The following is a 16,914-nucleotide window of genomic DNA, read 5'->3' as shown; positions in this document are numbered from 1 at the left end:
GGGGCTTTAGGAAAAGGATTTTCACTGGGGAGAGAAATCCTCAGTCTCTGTGTCCAGCTCAGTGTATCTGGCGAAAAAGCAATGAGAAGGATCTTATCCCATTTTTTCTGTAATTCCTTTGAAAATTAACATTTCTGTTTTTCCAAATAGGCCTCTTTATTTTTATGTTTTCTCCCCCCTTTTTGATACTGGTGTTTAAAATAAAACCAGGAGCTCACCCTCTCACGCTCATGGTGTGGTTCCCTGTTTGCTGGCAGCTCCCAGCAAGATTTTCAGGGGAAACCACCTTTTTCTGAAGCTCTGAGCCCTTCTGGTGTGGTGGAGGCTTTCAAAGACAATGGAGGAGTCAAGACGTGAAAAGTCGGAATCCTTCTGAAAACCAGAGCTGTGTTTGAGCCACCTGAGCCCTGCTGCTGCTCTGCTCTTTCAGAGGTTGCAGAGCTTGTGAACAACACTTTTTGCAGCCCCAAGTACTTCCAAGTTGAAAACTAACCAGAGGATTTAAAAGAAGAGAGAATCCCTGTCCTTTTGGTACCTTCCTGGCTGTAAATGCACCTGAACTGTGTTTTTATGGTGTCACCAGCAGCAGCAACAGCTGCAAATGGGGGGAATCGTGAAGCGCAAAGTCTCTGGAAATCCTGTGGCTCCAGGAGCTTCCCCAGATGTGGAGACAGGATAAATCCAGGGTGCCTTGCACTAGATGGAGCTCCAGGACAGCTGGCTCTCCTCAGTGCCCAGCTCCTGCTCCTGCCCAGCACTGGACACAGGGAGCTGCTGGACGTGACCTGCACATCAGTGACCACCCTGCCCATCCCAGCAAAACCCTCAGGATGCCTTTAGCTGATGTTGTTTGGTGCCTCCAGGCTGGCTTGGCTGCCTGCAAAACAAACAAAAAAAAAAGTCTCAAAAATGTGAAATACCAACTCCTCTTTTCCTCTTCCATCCCTCTGGTCAGCCCCATGCTTGAGGCAGGAGCATCCCATCCCATCCTCCTGGGAATGAGGACAGAGAAGTGCTAGCAGACCTTGCCCTCAGCTCTCCTGCTGCTGGCTGAATCTGGAGACATTTACTTGAGGGTAGAGACTTCTTTGCTTCTTTAAATAAAATTTGCTGGCAAATTCTTGTGGTTCAAATTTCCCTTAAATCTGGCTTAGAAGACGCCTATGGAGGTTTAATTGGAGCTAAGAGGAAGGGCTGGGTTTGGTAATTAGGGGAGAATGAATGAAAATTCAAAATTTAAAATGCAGCAGGTGAATGGTTGTGGTGGAGCTTTTCAATACTTCTGAAGTTCTTGGGCTCTCAGTGAGATCCTGCTCTCCAGGCAGGAGTGGTTTACTACAAATTCCACTTATAAATGATACTAAAGCCTCTGTTAAGACTCCAGAATATTGACTGTGATTATTTTTGTAGCTCTTCTGAGTACAGTGCTACTGAAGGGCTCTAGAAATGGAAGCATTATATATTAGGGAAAGGTGTTGCGCTGTACAGAGGCTGCCCAGATATCTGCTGCTGGAATGGGGAATCTCTCTGGTTTAAGGAGATACTGTCTGGTATTCAGTATGGCCCCTCAGCAGGAGAGCAGGGCTGGATAAAGCAGCTTTTGTTCTCTAATTGATCAGAGACTCCCCATGGGAATTCCACAGGGAATTGTGTCTCAACCAAAGCTCTGCTTCCAGGGAAGGCTCCAAGCCCAGCTCTGGGTTATTTTTTAGATGAAACTTTGCTGATTTTGTGGCTGTTTTTGTGGGCCACTGAAAACTTTCATGGGAACTATGCCCTGGCTGAGGATGGGGGAGGAGGGAGCTGCTCTTTGGGGTGAGGGCTGGTCACCCCTGGAGCTGGCTCTGAGCAGGGGATGGTCCCTCCGGGTGATCTCCCTTTGGCTGCTGGGGAGCAAGAGACAGAGGGGTTTTTGAATTTGGACCAAAAGCTGAGTGCCTGGGCTGGGACTTTGGCTGAGGTCCTGCTGCTCAGATCCCATCCTGCTGCAGGTGGAGGTAGGGATGAGGGAGGGCTGGAGCACCTCTGATGTGTAGAGACAGACCTGGAGAGCTGGGGAGGTTCAGCCTGGAGAAGAGAAGGTTTTGGGGAGTCCTCAGAGCCACTTCCCATGCCTGAAGTGGCCTATGAAACAGAGGAAGAGAGGCTTTTCATATGGGCAGACAGTGTCAGGACAAGGGGAATGGTTCTAAACTGAAGGAGGACAAACTTAGATTGGATAATGGCAAAGAAATCTTTTACTCTGGGTGGGCAGGCCCTGGCACAGGGTGCCCAGAGCAGCTGGGGCTGCCCCTGGATCCCTGGAAGTGTCCAAGGCCAGTCTGGACAGGGCTTGGAGCAGCTGGGACAGTGGAAGGTGTCCCTGCCATGGCAGGGGTGGGACTGGGTGACCTTTAAGGTCCCTCCCAACCCAAACCAGTCTGAGATTCCAAGAGCAGTTTCTTAATTGTGAGCACATCTGCCTTTATTGAGCTTTTGCTGGGAATTAAGTGTGAAGCTTGGCTCTGTGTCCTAAATCATCCTAGGCTTCTCTAATCCCTCCCACCTTTCTCCCCCCAAATTTAGGTCTTCAGGGTCTGTTACAAAGAGCCCCCAGCTGTCTGCCCTGCCTGAGCTTTTCTGTTCATTCTCCTGCCCTCAGCTGGGAGGAGACAGCACCTTGCAAATGCCAGATGCCCAGGATTGTGCCCTTGTGCTTTCCCACAAGCACTAAAATCTCATAAGCAACCTGCTCAGACAGGATTGCCAGCCCTGCCTCACTCACCAGAGGGGAATGGAGATTTGCATCTATTTCAGAGAGGCAGCCATGATTTTGATTCTTTTTGTGAGATTAATTGAACCATGACGAGTTTTCTGCTTCACCAGCTCCAGAGCTGTGGCTGCAGGAATTCTTCCTCCTCACCTTCTTGGAAGCAGATGGTGATTTATTCCATAGTCATGTTGGGATAATGTGTGTTTCTTTGTGTTTGGATGGTCAATAGGGAGCACTCCATCTCCATGGGATTTTAAATATCTTGGAGGACCCAAAAGCACAGAGCTGCACGTGGGGACTTTGTGTAGATTTGTGATCCTTTTTAGAGGAGCTGAGGCCATATACTAGTGACTGAAATTCAGGGGGCCATAAAGAGCATATTTCCATCTGTGGCAGCTCTGACTTGGCTTGACTGTTGTTCCTGTTACTTAGAGGGAATATGGACACTTTGGGTTATTTAAACAGTCTGGAAGCTCCAAGATGGGATGGAGGAAGGAGTTCTGATAATGGAATAAACTGCCCAGAGCTTGGAAAGCAGCTGAATGTCCTCTGGAAGAAAAATAAACAGTTATTTTTAGGCTTTTCTAGTGGTTTATTTATGGAGGGAGCTCCTGCAGTCTGGAGTGGGGCTTGGTTGGTGGGAAGAGCATCTCTGCCTTCATGGGAAAGTCATGTGCCATGTTTTAATGATTTTTGGTGGCGGCTGTGGGTGAAAGTCAGGTTTTCCATAGTTCAGAGCTGGAAATCTGTTTTGTGTAGTCCCAGAGATGGGAAAGAGATGGAAATCGTGGGGTGGGTCTAAGATAAGCCCAGCTTTAGCACTTCCTGCTCCTCAGCAAGGTCAGCTCTCTAGTTTGGGTTTTCCAGGAGTCAAATCATACATATGAATTACTTCTTGTACAAAGTTTTCGATTGTCAACAGAGTGATTTGTGAATAAATGTTTTCATTACTTGGCTGGCTCCATGGATGGATGAATAATATCCGTCAAATAAATTATTCATCCCTTTCTCTCCTTGCCATCATCAGATAAATTCCTTGTGATTTATATTTGTTCCTTATTCATCTGGCTACGAGGAGCAGACATATTAGAGATGGGTTAGGAGCTAAATCTGCTTTATGGAACCCAAGAAGGGAGCTCTGGTTGCTGTTGTTGGGGTCTGTATCCACACAAACCTCATCCCATGGAGTGCCAGTGCCCTCTGCATGCTTGGGGTGGCTCCATGGGGAGTCCCCAAGTGCTGAGCTGAGGGCAGAGCCCTCATTCCTGACAGAAATCTGTGTTTAACAGAGGGGAGGGGGGTTTTGGCCAGTCTTCAGGGCAGTTTTTGCAGCATTTTACACAGCACAGAGGCTGCAGACCTTCCATCCTTTCCCAGGCTCCCACTTTGCACCTTCCTCAGACTGCTTTTACCCCTGACAAAGCCACACCAGCCTCCTGCAGAGCACTCCAGCAGGGATGGGAGAAGATTTTCCACCGGTGCCAGAAGGGGAGTGGAGGGGAAAGGAATTAGTTTGCCTCCTCTACAGAAAGAAGCAAAGAAAAGCATCACACAGAAGCTGACTGAAGGGACAGAGATCAGCTGCTCCTGCTCAGAAGTGACCTGATTTATTAATCTGATTTTCAAGTGTTTCACTTGAAACTGTTGATTGTGCTTTTTTTGTTTTTTTTTTTTTTAAACTGGTGTTATTCCAGTTCTGAAAAATGCATCTATGCTTATTTTCCTTTCAAATCACTGGGGAAAGCATCTTTCAATTCCCAAAAAAACCCCAAAAAAGACACAATATTCTTCAAACCATTTTCCTTCTCAAACAGTTCAGGCAGACACAAACCACAGAAGGTTTCACCTTTAAATAGTAAAAGTTGGAAATGGAAAAGGAAAAGTTACCTGGATGTGAAAAGCAGAGGTAAGAACAGATCTTATTTGGAGCTTTAACTCGAGGATGCTGTGTCAGACCTGGCTGATCCCTGTGAGGATCCCTTTCCTGGAACACCAGGAAAGCTTTGATTTTTCATTCCCAGTATCAAATCCAAACACAAGCACTGGGATGCAGCTGAAGAGAAGGAATGACAATGGAGGGAAAAGCCCTGTGGCTCAGAGGATGAGGAAGGAGCATCCTCTGCAGGGAGGGAGGAGGAAGGAAAGTGGCTCAGGGGTTTCTCCCAGTGCTCCCCAGCCTTTGCTGGTTTTCTCAGTGTGTTGTGCTGCAGAAATGAGCCCAGAGATGCTCTGGAACGATCCCATCCCTCCCAGAACACCTCACAGCGATGCCCCACACACATTTTGTGTCTGTTATATGCAGGATCCACTTAAATGATCCACTCAGCTGCTGCAATCCGTGTGTTCCCTAAAGAAAGCAAATCCCAAAGAAAGAGAATACAGCACCAAGCAGGGACCTTCCTGCCTGAAGGACGTATTGGAGTATAATTTGTGGAGTGATTGATGTATTTTATTTTTAGTAATATTTTCCCCCTCTTGTCAGCTTTCTCGTTCAGGGGACACATCAATCTTAGAGCCCTTTCCAATTGAGAGCTGTATTTCAGCAGGAATGGTTTGCCTTGCCCACCTGGCTGGGAGGGGGAAGGGGAAGGAGCAGGGTTTGCTCTGCTTGTTTTGTTTGGCTTTGGCCTTGGAATTCAGGGTGCCAGGGAATGCAGGAGTTCTCACTCAGCCTGTGAAGAGATCTTCCCTTTGCCCCCAAAGTAAATCCAAGCTAGCTCTGTCGAATGGAGGGGTCAGGGAGGCTCTTCAAGACCAAGAAAAGACCAAAAAGGTGCTGCTTCTCCCTCCAGGGGATCGGAGGATGTTTATTCTGGCTAGCTTCCAGAAGAGAGAAGAGGCTGGGTGCCTCTTTCCCGGACTCTTTCAAACCTCGGGAGAGGGGCGGGGGGACACACAACACCAAGCCATGGGATAACGTTTCAGGGACAGGGAGGGGAGGGGAAAGACACGTCACAGAGAAACAAAGTAACTCCCAGAAATATGCTCCACCACATCTGCCCCTACTTTGATATATGTAATTGAATGAAAGGTAATGAGCTTATACTACTTACTGACCTGAAGTGGCCCACCAATCCCCATTTGCAGGCTGGTGAGGGTTACTCTGGTCTGCCAACTCTATATGGTTGACGTCTGAGGTAGCTGAGATTAGCTTAACTATGCTTCTGTACAGTATTTTGCTTAGCACTCCAAACACTAACACCGTCAGCAGAACAATGACTAGCAGTGACAGAATAGTTTTCACTACTGAAGCCCACCACCCCGAGAGTCCCCAGTTTTTAAACAGTCCATTGAACCAGTCATCTGCTTCTTGCTTGACTTGTCTGATCATGCTTTTCATCTCTCGGAGCGTGGCATGGATGTTAGGAGCTTTTGATGTTAGATCCATACAGCAAAGACCCTCGAACTCCTGGCACTCGTGCCCGTGGAGCAACAGGAGAAAGTCTATTGCAGCACGGTTTTGAAGTGTCGTCTGCCTGGTAATTTCCTCATCTTCTAGGAGGGCACTTATGGCATTAGATGTTAAATTCGCTTGTTTTACCACCCAGCATTCTAGGTGTCCCAATTCACCTAGAGCCTTAGCTGCAGCTACCCAGGGAAGGAAAATGGATGCAGCAATCCTTTTTTGATTTTGACCAATGGAAAATCTCTGAGTCACAATTTTCATCATCTGATTTTGTAGCACTTCTCTTTTGAATTCTTTTTGTCAAATTGTTTTTATGGGTCCACTCGCCAATTAATGTTTGATTGGGCGCTAACAGTGATAGACGCCCTATGGTACACGGCCCTCCGAGGAGACGGGATGGAATTCCTGCCCATGCACGGTCCCAACAAATGAGGAACAGTCCTTTGGGGAGGCTTTTGGGATGTGTATGAGCTGAAGAGTGCACTTTGATGTAGCTTAGTACACGGCACCACCTTTTTGCTGTGAACTCTTCTCGATGTTGTACTATATGGTGGAATGTTTCTTTATGAGTTGGAGGACTGACCCTAAAGTGTACACAGTATGATGCTGGGGAGGAACCCAGTAGCTCTAACTCCTGGGGTTCCTGGGTTGCCTTAGGAAAATGGGGCAGCCACTCTTCTACTGGGCTTCTTAACTCTGCTTCTACATGAGTGCTGTGTAGTTTATTATCTGCCTCAGGAGTCAGTGTACTAAAGCTGTGTGTGAATTCATCATGCTGCAAGGGAATTCCTACCAGGCAGGTAGACATAGGGTTTTTTGCTGCTGCAGTTGATAGACATATGTTTTCCTGTTTGAGTGTTTGTGCCAGGGTAACCCAGACGTTCTGGTGTGGCTGTGGGACGATCCAGGCTGCTGTCAGGCTGCTCAGTGCGAGCAGGATGACAGCAGGGTTAAGGCTCATCATGGATTTGAGTAAGAGGTAGGTTATTTCTAAAAAAAAGGAAACAGACATTCTTTAAAACATATTCACAGTTATAGTATGCAGGTCAGAGGCTAGAGAGGTTTCTTCTTGCTCTCTTCAGCGGCGTCTTCTCTTGGAAGTGACAGCCACTTGCTTCTCTTCTCTTCTTGCTGGTGCTGGATTCTTTGGAACAAAAGGTTTTACCCATTTCTGAGGGATCCATCGGGGGCCTGAAGGGGTGGATACACACGCATAACCTCGCCCCCAGGTGACAAGTTCATAGGGACCCTTGGTTTGCCAAGTTTCAGGGTCCCTGATTAACACCGATGGATGCTGTGACAATTTAAACTGATCACCACTGTTAAAATGCCGAGTTACAGGAGGATTCATGTTTTCAAATGAGCAGTTTAGGAAATTATTAGTAAACAGAGCTTTACAGAGTTTCTGCTGGGGAGACATCCACACTGCTTTGCTACCTTGCCTGGCTAGGACTTGTTTGAGCGTCTGGTGTGTACGCTCGATTACAGCTTGACCTGTGGGGGAGTGGGGGATGCCAGTTTTATGTTCCACTCCCCACTGCTGGACAAATTCCAGGAACTCCTTGGATTTATATGCTGGGCCATTATCTATTTTAATTTCTTTAGGGATTCCCAATACAGAAAAGGCCTGTACTAAGTGTTGTTTAGCATGCACAGACTTTTCTCCTGCATGAGCAGAGGCATACACCGCTCCTGAGTATGTATCAATACTCACATGTACATACTTAAGGCGACCAAAACTGGGAATGTGAGTGATATCTGTTTGCCACACCTCACAGCTCTTAAAGCCTCTGGGATTAACCCCGATGCCTAATGATGGCACTGCCTGAAGCTGACAATTGGGACAGGTAGCCACGATGGCTTTGGCCTGATTCCGTGTCAGCTGGAACTGACGAATCAGTCCTGGCACATTTTGATGATATTGCTGGTGACTTATTTTTGCCTGCTGAAACACATCAGGGAGACATACCTTTTCGGCTGGGGCAGCAAGGGAGTCAGCCTTCCGGTTCCCCTCAGCGATTTCACCTTGCAATGGGGTGTGCGATCTTATATGCATCACATAGAAAGGTTGTTCTCTATTCGAGACCAAGTAAATCAGTTTTGAAAGCAATCTAAAGAGATGCTCGTTCTCAATGTCCTTGAGAACTGCCTGTTCCGCTCTGGACACCACTCCTGCTACGCAGGCTGAGTCAGTAACTAAATTAATTGGTTCTGAAAATTTTTCAAAGGCTCTCACGACCGCAGCTAGTTCAGCTATCTGGGGTGACCCCTCTACAAACTCAACATCAGCTTCCCAAAGCTGAGTCTGTGGATTTCTCCAAGTCATCACTGACTTGTGGGATGTCCCAGATGCATCAGTGAACACTGTGAGAGCCTTGAGTGGCCTCCGGCTCCTTTTCTCACGAGGAATGAGATGGAATTCCTCACGAAACAATTTGTGTGATGGTGCATGAACTGAAATTTGCCCACTATAGCTGTCCAGAGCTAACTGGAGGTTAGCATTGCTCTGCAGCAGATGCTCAAACATCTCTTTGGTCAGTCTCTCAGGGGAGTTTTTGCCTTCTCCAGAGAGCCTGACTGGGAGGTGAATACACATAAAGTCACAACCTGCCAGTTCTTGCAGCCTTACTTTGGCCTTTTGAATTAGCTGAGCCATCAGCTCTTGTGGCTTGGTGATAGTCCTGGGTCTTTGATAAGAGAAGAAAACCCATTCTATTATTAAGAGTGGGTCCCTCTGCCCCTCGGCCCACTGGAATATTAACCCATGTAGGTGTGGCAATTTCCCCAGGACAATAAATTTGAAAGGCAGCTCAGGTTTGAAGCGGTGTGCCTGTCTTTCTGTCAAGGTCCTTTGTGCCTTTTCAATTACAGTTTTTGCTTCTGGAGTCAGCTTCCTAGGAGACAGTAACTCTCTCTCCCCTTTTAATCAATTGAGTAGAGGGCCCAGGTCCTCATTGGTGAGACCTAGCCAGGGTCTGACCCAGTTTAGTGACCCGCATAAGGAATGGAGATCTGCTAGAGTTTTAGGATTACCAATAATTACCAATTTTTGTGGAACAACAGTCCATGCTGTAATTTCCAAGCCCAGGTATTTCCAAGGTGGCATCCTTTGAACTTTGTCTTCCTGCAATTGGAATCCAGCAGAGGTTAAAACTTTAACCACTAGGTCAAGGGTATCTTTCAGTATGTTGTTATTGGGACAGCATATTAAAATATCGTCCATATAATGCAAAATGATAGCCTCTCTCTTTTCAGCACGCACTGAGGACAGCAATGACCCCACATACCACTGGCAGATGAAGGGGCTTGCTTTCATCCCCTGAGGTAGAACTGTCCAGTGGTACCGTTTCATTGGAGCTTCCCTGTTAATGGTAGGAATGGAAAAGGCAAACCTTGGTGCATCCTCTGGATGCAGGGGAATTTGAAAAAAGCAATCTTTAATATCCAGTACTGCTAGTAGCCAATCTTGTGGTAGCATGGTTGGGGAGGGCATTCCTGGTTTGAGAGATCCCATGTCTTGTATTTTTTTGTTTATTTCTCTTAAATTTTGAAGGAGACGCCATTTATCTTTCCCTGGCTTTTTTATTACAAACACCGGGGAATTCCGAGGGCTGGTTGTTTCTACTATGTGTCCCTTAGCCAATTCTTCTTCCACTAATTTTTCTAGCGCCCCAAGTTTTTGTTTGCTGAGAGGCCACTGGTTCACCCAAATTGGATCATTATCTAGCCAAGATAATTTTTGGACAGGACGCTCTACAGTGGCCTCTATCAAAGATCCTGAGGTGTCTCAGGAATAGTGAGTTTCACCCCCCACTGAGACATGGTATCTCTCCCCCACAAGGGGCACTTGTAGTCAATAACAAAAGGTCGGACACTAGCTATCCTACCGTCCGGACCTTCTATCTGGACGATATCTCTAGCAATTTTTGCCAGTTTCATCCCTCCAACACCCTGTATTTTTCCTGCCACTGGTTGTAGTTCCCAGTGTGAGGGCCACTCCTTTTCCGGTATGATGGTCACATCTGCCCCAGTGTCAATTAGCCCTTCTACATGGAGATGTTCTGATTTATGTGTTAAGTTACATCCCTTAATGGGCTTGTTTTCACCCACTAGTTCTGCCCAGTAGACTCCTGTTGCTTTGTCATCTACTGGGACTTCTGTTGGAACAGGGATTACCTGGGCTATTACCTGCCCTTTATCTATATAGTAAGGTGGTTGGGGGCACCTAGCTAAGAGAATGAGGTGTGTTAGGTCTCCCTTAATTGTCATGGGAGCCACCCATGGGAGCCACCTCAATCTCTATTGGTGTGTGTGCTGTGTCTCCAATAACAAAATACCTGCTATCCAGTCCAGCCAGGTCTTGTGAATTATCCTGCAAATCTACTCCCACGACAGTCCAGCAGTCAGATCTGAAACAAAAAGCTTTAGAAGTTATAAGTCTGAATCGCTTTTGCGGTTGCCAGACCTTATTAGGCAAACGTTTTTCACAATTATATTTTTGCAGTTTTTCACCCCCCTTCCCCCTTTTTATTAAAGGACAGAGATTCGTTTCCACTTCATTTATGTCTGCACGCTGAGTGGATAAGCGCTGTGATGTAAGTTTTTTGGCAAGCTGGTATCCGTGTGTTTCTGTTGTTTTAAAGGACAGTTTTTAGCAAAATGTCCCAGTTTTCTGCAGTAAAAACAAATTCCCTGTTGCTGGTCAGATGTCATCTGTTCATTCCTTGTCTCAGATGAAACTGCAGCAACAGATCTTGGGGTGGTCCAGGGAGGTCTCTTTTTCTGCAAAAACATCTCTGCTTTCCTTGCACAGGCTGCTGACATCTGTGCAAGGGTCGGAGGGGGATCCACAGGCAAACCTAAAATAATTCTACGGCAAGATTCATTAGCATTTCTCTGAGCAAGTTCCTTGACTAACTCTGTCTGTACTACAGGGCCTTCTACCTGACGGGAGACTTGTTCTCTTAATCGGTCTAAGAATTGCAGGAATCCTTCTGAGGGCATTTGTTTTACATTAATATAACTGCCCTTAGTGTCAGCTGTAGGTAGGTAGCTGTGTGAAAGCCTTTTCTGCAGCTGTAGTGATTTTATCTATCACAGCTTTTAGCAATGCCCTAGTTTGGTCCTCAGGTTTTTCCCATACTCCTTCACCACATAAATGCTCTAAAGTAATAGGATTATTTAATAAATCTACATATTGGTGATTAGTTTTTAATAATTCCACCAGTATGTTTTTTAGAAATCGCTTCCATGTGTTTTCCCATAATTCAAATTCAGATGGTGTAAGCAAACACCTAAAAAGATCTTTAATATCTGTAGGAACTAAATCATTTGAGGTTAATGTTGTTTTAACAATGCTTTTAAATACTTCACTATTACGGCCAAATTCTCTTTGTACTTTGCAAATTTCCTTTTTGTCTTGGTATGAAAACGGCTTGTAATGCCGATTCTGTGGTCTTGTTCCAGTAAAAGTCACCGGAGCAGCAGTAGGGAAAAAGGCTGAGTCACAACCATTTTGTTCTCCATTCCCAGGAGTTGCATTGAACCGGCAGGGGGGAGAGGTTTGTCCTGCCCGGATATCGAGAAGGCTCGCATTCCCCCATCCCCCAGGGGCACCATGTGGCTCCACACTGGGAGCAGGCTGAGAGGATTCACCCTTCCATTCCCCGGGGCATCCCCCGGGGCCATCAGGGCAATTTGCAGCAGCGCAACCACACCCGCCTTTGGAATGTGGTGAGGCAACCTCACCTCCCTGCTCGGTCTCGGGCCCGCCCCCCGGACCGTGGGAACTGGGAAGGGCTCCGCCCCTCACCCCCCACTCGGCCCAGCCCCCAGCCCCGCCCCCAGCTCCCACCCCATCCCCGCCCCCAGCCCCGCCCCCACAGGAGCTGGGCGGGGGGGCCCTCACCCCCATGCCGGGCCCTGGGGTCCCGCACACCCCCATGCCGGGTCCCGGGGGTTTCATTCCCTCATCGGGTCTGTGGAGAGACTCAGCCCCACCCCTGCAGGAGCCAGGAGAGAGCCCGCAACCCCCCATGCCGGGCCCGGGAGGCTCGCAGCCTCCCATCGGGGCGCAGGGCCGGGACACCCCTCCCCCTGCCCCTCTGCAGGAGCAAGGGGTGTAACTCCCTCCCTCCCCGTTCCTCCTCCCCACGGGACAGGGGCCGGAGGGACAGGGGATAGGGTTACAGCCTCGCGGGACAGGGTCATAGGGTGGGGCCAGGCAGGGCTGGCGGGTGGTGCAGGGTGGAATGTCAGGGGGAACAAAGGGGTTGTGATAAGGGTTGGGGGCAGGAACCGGTGGGTGGGAGGGATTATGGGTAGGAGAAAGGGGATACACAGGGGGATTCACCATGTGGCCAGGTAACACGCGGCCGGCGCCATTTTGGCTCTGCACATGTTCTTGAGTAAGTTCAGCAGAGCTCTCTCCTCCTTGCAGGGAGGATTTAAAGCTATGTTTTTCGGGGTTTTCTGCGGGGAGGGAAGGGTACAGGCAGTTTTTGTCTGCCTGTAATGCCTGGGACAAGCCCTCTGACGGAGGTGCTGAGGGAAGGTGAGGGGAAGAGCAAGCCAGAGGCTTTTGCCTCTGTAGGATGGTTTTCCGAATTAAAAGGAAAAGGGGGAGGTATTTGCCAGCTGTGCTGTCCCCCAATTCAACTTGCATAGTAAGGGCTTGTCTAACCTTGTCCCAGTCAGGCAGGGAATCAACATTTAAATCCGGAAAATGCAAAAAAAAACCCTTTTACTAATTTCCTCAGCTTATTTTTTGAGAAATTGATATTTCCAGCCTTTAAAATATTCTTAATAAGGGAATATTTATTCCTTTCCTGTGTAGACAAAAGAGTACCCATGGCCAATCTTAAGGCTTTACTACACAGGCTGGTCTAACCTTTTTTTTACCTCCGAAAAAACAGAAAAGATCCAAACTGCGGTCAGGGTTTAGAAACCACCGCGGAGCCCAGGACCTGCTGCCGGTGCACCTCCCCCACTCCACGTGGATTCCGCTGGTCCCGATACCAGGGAGAGGCTCTGGCACCGGCACTACCACCACCGTGCCCCGCTAAAACCCCACAACAACCGCCGGATTTCCCACACCCCCCGCAACCCCCCCAGTACCTGTTTCCTGAAGGATGCGCGGTGTTCAAAGAAAAGAAAAGAAAAAAAAAAAAGGTTCTCGGTCTGAGTTGACTCGTTGTCGTGGTTTTAAACCAGTAATTAAAAAAATTATTTATTTCTTGTTGTGAGATATGGATTAGAACAAGAGCAAAACAGGCTTAAAACTTAAAAGGAATAAAGACAGTTTATTAACAAACTACAAGAATAAGAACACCAGAATAAACTTTCAGAAAACCCCCTTATCTTTCACATCTTAACTATTTCTCTGTACACATGACAACGTAGAGACAAATAATTTTAGGACTTTGGTGGTTAAAAACAGTCTTAATTCTTGCTACAGTCTTTTCATCAGTCTTTGTAGAGAAACAGAAGCCTCTTTCTGTTAGCTTACGGAGTTTCTCACGAGAAAACTATTTTTGTCATAGTTTTTTATTTCTCTAATGCCAGCTGCCCGGAAATCTGTCATTAGATCTTCTCCTCCCATCTCACATCTCTCCGAGGTGTGTATGGGTCACTGAGCTTAGGGATTTTATTTTTAAGGATAAGTCATTCAAAGGCAGAAGTCTTCTTCATTTGTTTCTGAGAGCCTTCCTGGAACACAGTTTTCTCTTTGCCCCCCAAAGCTTCAAAATCTTCACTCAACTCAATTCCAGCAACTCACAGTATCACAAGTACTCTCTCTCTTTTGCTCAAAACTTACACTTTGAATACTCTATTCCTCCCAACACTCATCATGAATTAAAGGAGTCTTTTTATACTATTATTGTCTATCTCCATAGCTTTAACAGAAAGATATTTCAGCTGTAAAGCATCTCCTTATTCTCTCTTTCTTATTTAAACTTAACTCTTTTCTTCACTGTTTTTGGTGGTTCTATGATGTCTTCTCTATGTTGATTGTCTCTCTCTTTCTCTGTCTTTCTGAGAAAAGGAGTAATCTGTATGTTTATCCAGGTAGTAAAAGAATTAAAAGCTTTAGGAAAACTGCAAGAGTTCATGGTGTTAAGTTTCAGTCTAGCAGCAAAAACTGAAAACCAAGCTCGGCTGCTTCTCTTCCCCCCTCCCCCCCCCTCCACCCCGCGGCCTTGTCGGCCTGGAGAGGGGGCGAGGAGGCCAAGACAGAGCCTTGTTACCTCTTCAGAAGCCGGAAACCAAAGAGAATAAGAGAATTCTGTCTGTACTTCTTAAGGGGGTGTTTACCAGTTGAATTCACTTTTTAATGGTCAGATCTGCTGTCAATTCTTGGAAATGACTGATAATTAGTCAGGAGGAAAAACTCCCATCAGCCACCAGCAGCTTCAACTTCCCCTCTTTCTAAGCTGTCTTAAAAGTAAAGCCACCCCATGACACTCGTGTACTCACCGAGCTACCAACTCGACCCCCGTCAGAAGAACTGCGAGGTAGGTGACAGTACCTAGGCTTGTTAAAACACCCATGGGGTGTTTTCCAGCCGTCCGGAGGGGTTCTAAAGCCCCCGCGATGGGCGCCACCTGAAGAGACCTTCCCTTTGCCCCCCGGAAGTAAATCCAAGCTAGCTCTGTCGAATGGAGGGGTCAGGGAGATCCTTCGAGACCAAGAAAAGACCAAAAAGGTGCTGCTTCTCCCTCCGGGGGATCGGAGGATGTTTATTCTGGCTAGCTTCCAGAAGAGAGAAGAGGCTGGGTGCCTCTTTCCCGGACTCTTTCAAACCTCGGGAGAGGGGCGGGGGGACACACAACACCAAGCCATGGGATAACGTTTCAGGGACAGGGAGGGGAGGGGAAAGACACGTCACAGACAAACAAAGTAACTCCCAGAAATATGCACCACCACAAGCCTGGTGGGGATCCTGATGGCTGATCCACTAAAACTTGGTGCTGGAGAGGCTGTGAGAGACTTTGGCACAAAACTGAGCCTATTTCAGTGTCCTTTTTAAAGCTCAGCAGGTTTTGGGAGGAATCATGGGGGACAAGAGTGTCCTGAGCCTCAGTCACATCAACCCTTGCTTGGACATCCTCAGGTTGGCTTTTATTCTTTTATTGTTTTTCTGCATTTTTCCCCTCTATCCATAGCAAAGAAAGCCCTTTGACAGCAAGAACTTGGAGTTCTGTGTAGGATGGAGGGGTGAGGAGTGTCCCAGTGGCTGCTGTGTGTCCAGGAGTGCCCATCTCACCAGCTGCAGTCATGGCAGGCCTGGCTGTGAGTGGCTGGACTTGGGGTTCTCTTTGTGCCGCCTCCCTGCTGCCCCAGATCCATTTGACAGCTGGGATTTGCTGGAGTTGAGGCACATCCCTGCTCTTCCCAGAGGCCACAGGAGCAGAGGTGTGTTGGGAGGGAGGGAAAGCACAGGTGAAACCAACACTGGTTGTGTTTGAGGTACCTGACGTGAGCACCCCTTCACAGAATCCCAGGATCACTGAGGCTGGAAAAGATCCCCAAGGTCACTGAGCCCAACCTGTGCCCAATGCCCACCTTGTCCCCAGCCCAGAGCTCTGAGTGCCACATCCAGACCTTCCTTGGACACCTCCAGGGATGGGGAGTCCACCACTGCACTGGGCAGCCCCTGCCAGTGCCTGACAATGAAGAAATCAATTTCTTCCATGAAGAAATCCTTCCAGATCTCCCCCCTGAGCCTTCCCTGGCCCAGCCTGAGGCCATTCCCTCTCCTCCTGTCGCTGTTCCCTGGGAGCAGAGCCCGACCTCCCCGGCTGTCCCCTCCTGGCAGGGATTGTGCAGAGCCAGAAGGGCCCCCTGAGCCTCCTTTGCTCCAGGCTGAGCCCCTTTCCAGCTCCCTCAGCCCCTCCTGGGGCTCCAGACCCTTCCCCAGCTCCATTCCCACCTCTGGACATTCCAGCCCCTCGGTGCCTTTCTCGTGAGGGGCCCAGAACTGGGCCCAGCTCTGGGGGTGCCCCAGCAGTGCCAGCACAGGGGACAATCACTGTCCTGCTGCTCCTGCTCACTCTGTTTTGGATACAAGCCAGGATTGTTCTCCTTGCCCACCTGGGCTCGTGTCCAGCAGCCCAGGTCCCTTCCCAGCCACTGTGCAGGGGTGGTGGCCGAGGAGCAGGGACCCTTCCTGCTGTCCCTGTCAGCGATCCCACGCGGCAGAGCCGGGCAGACACCAGTGCCACGGAGCTGTGGTGGCTCCAGGAGCTCTGCTGTGTGCCCTGGAGCCGGGCACAGCCTGGGGACACGTGCAGGGCAGCACAGCTGGCGCTGCCTCCAGAGGTGCTGCTGCCTCCTGGCTCTGCTGGGCTCCATCACATCCCGGCTGGATCCTTGGGATGGGCTCAGCACACAGAGCTGGGGCTGGGATGGCAGCTGGGAGCCTGAATCCTGTTAGATCCACAAGGAAAAGGTGAGGAGGTGTGTCCCAGCCCTGCATAACCAGGGAGGCTTTTCCTGCAGATCCTGCAGCACTGCAGGTTAAACTCACCCTGCTCAGAACCTGCCTGTGCACAGGAATGTGTACAGTAATTGCCATTGCTGTAACAAATCAACTTGTTCTGCAGAGCTGAATTGTTGTTGTTGTTGTTGTTGTTGTTGTTGTTTTTGGGTGAGGGGTTTTTGTTTGGTTGGGGTTTTTTTAGGTGGGGAATATCGAGTTCTCATCATTTTCAGTGTTTGTCCAAAACCATGGAAAATTCCATCCTCCCATGAAGTT

At 48.4% G+C, this 16,914-nt stretch overlaps 1 protein-coding gene and 1 pseudogene across 2 annotated transcripts in view; one reads left to right on the top strand and one right to left on the bottom strand.

Moving 5' to 3' along the window:
- The window catches only part of LOC147650238 (maestro heat-like repeat-containing protein family member 7), a 170,312-nt gene that overhangs the window by 18,017 nt on the left and 135,381 nt on the right, over nt 1-16,914 (top strand). The window lies entirely within an intron of this gene.
- Nucleotides 5,731-7,202, bottom strand: LOC147650240 (uncharacterized; annotated as a pseudogene).

This window comes from Cyanistes caeruleus, chromosome 16 (assembly GCF_971803275.1).
Source record: "Cyanistes caeruleus chromosome 16, bCyaCae1.hap1.1, whole genome shotgun sequence".
NCBI lineage: Eukaryota > Metazoa > Chordata > Aves > Passeriformes > Paridae > Cyanistes > Cyanistes caeruleus.
Note: the sequence above shows the minus strand (reverse complement) of the source record. Positions and strands in the feature narration are given on the sequence as shown.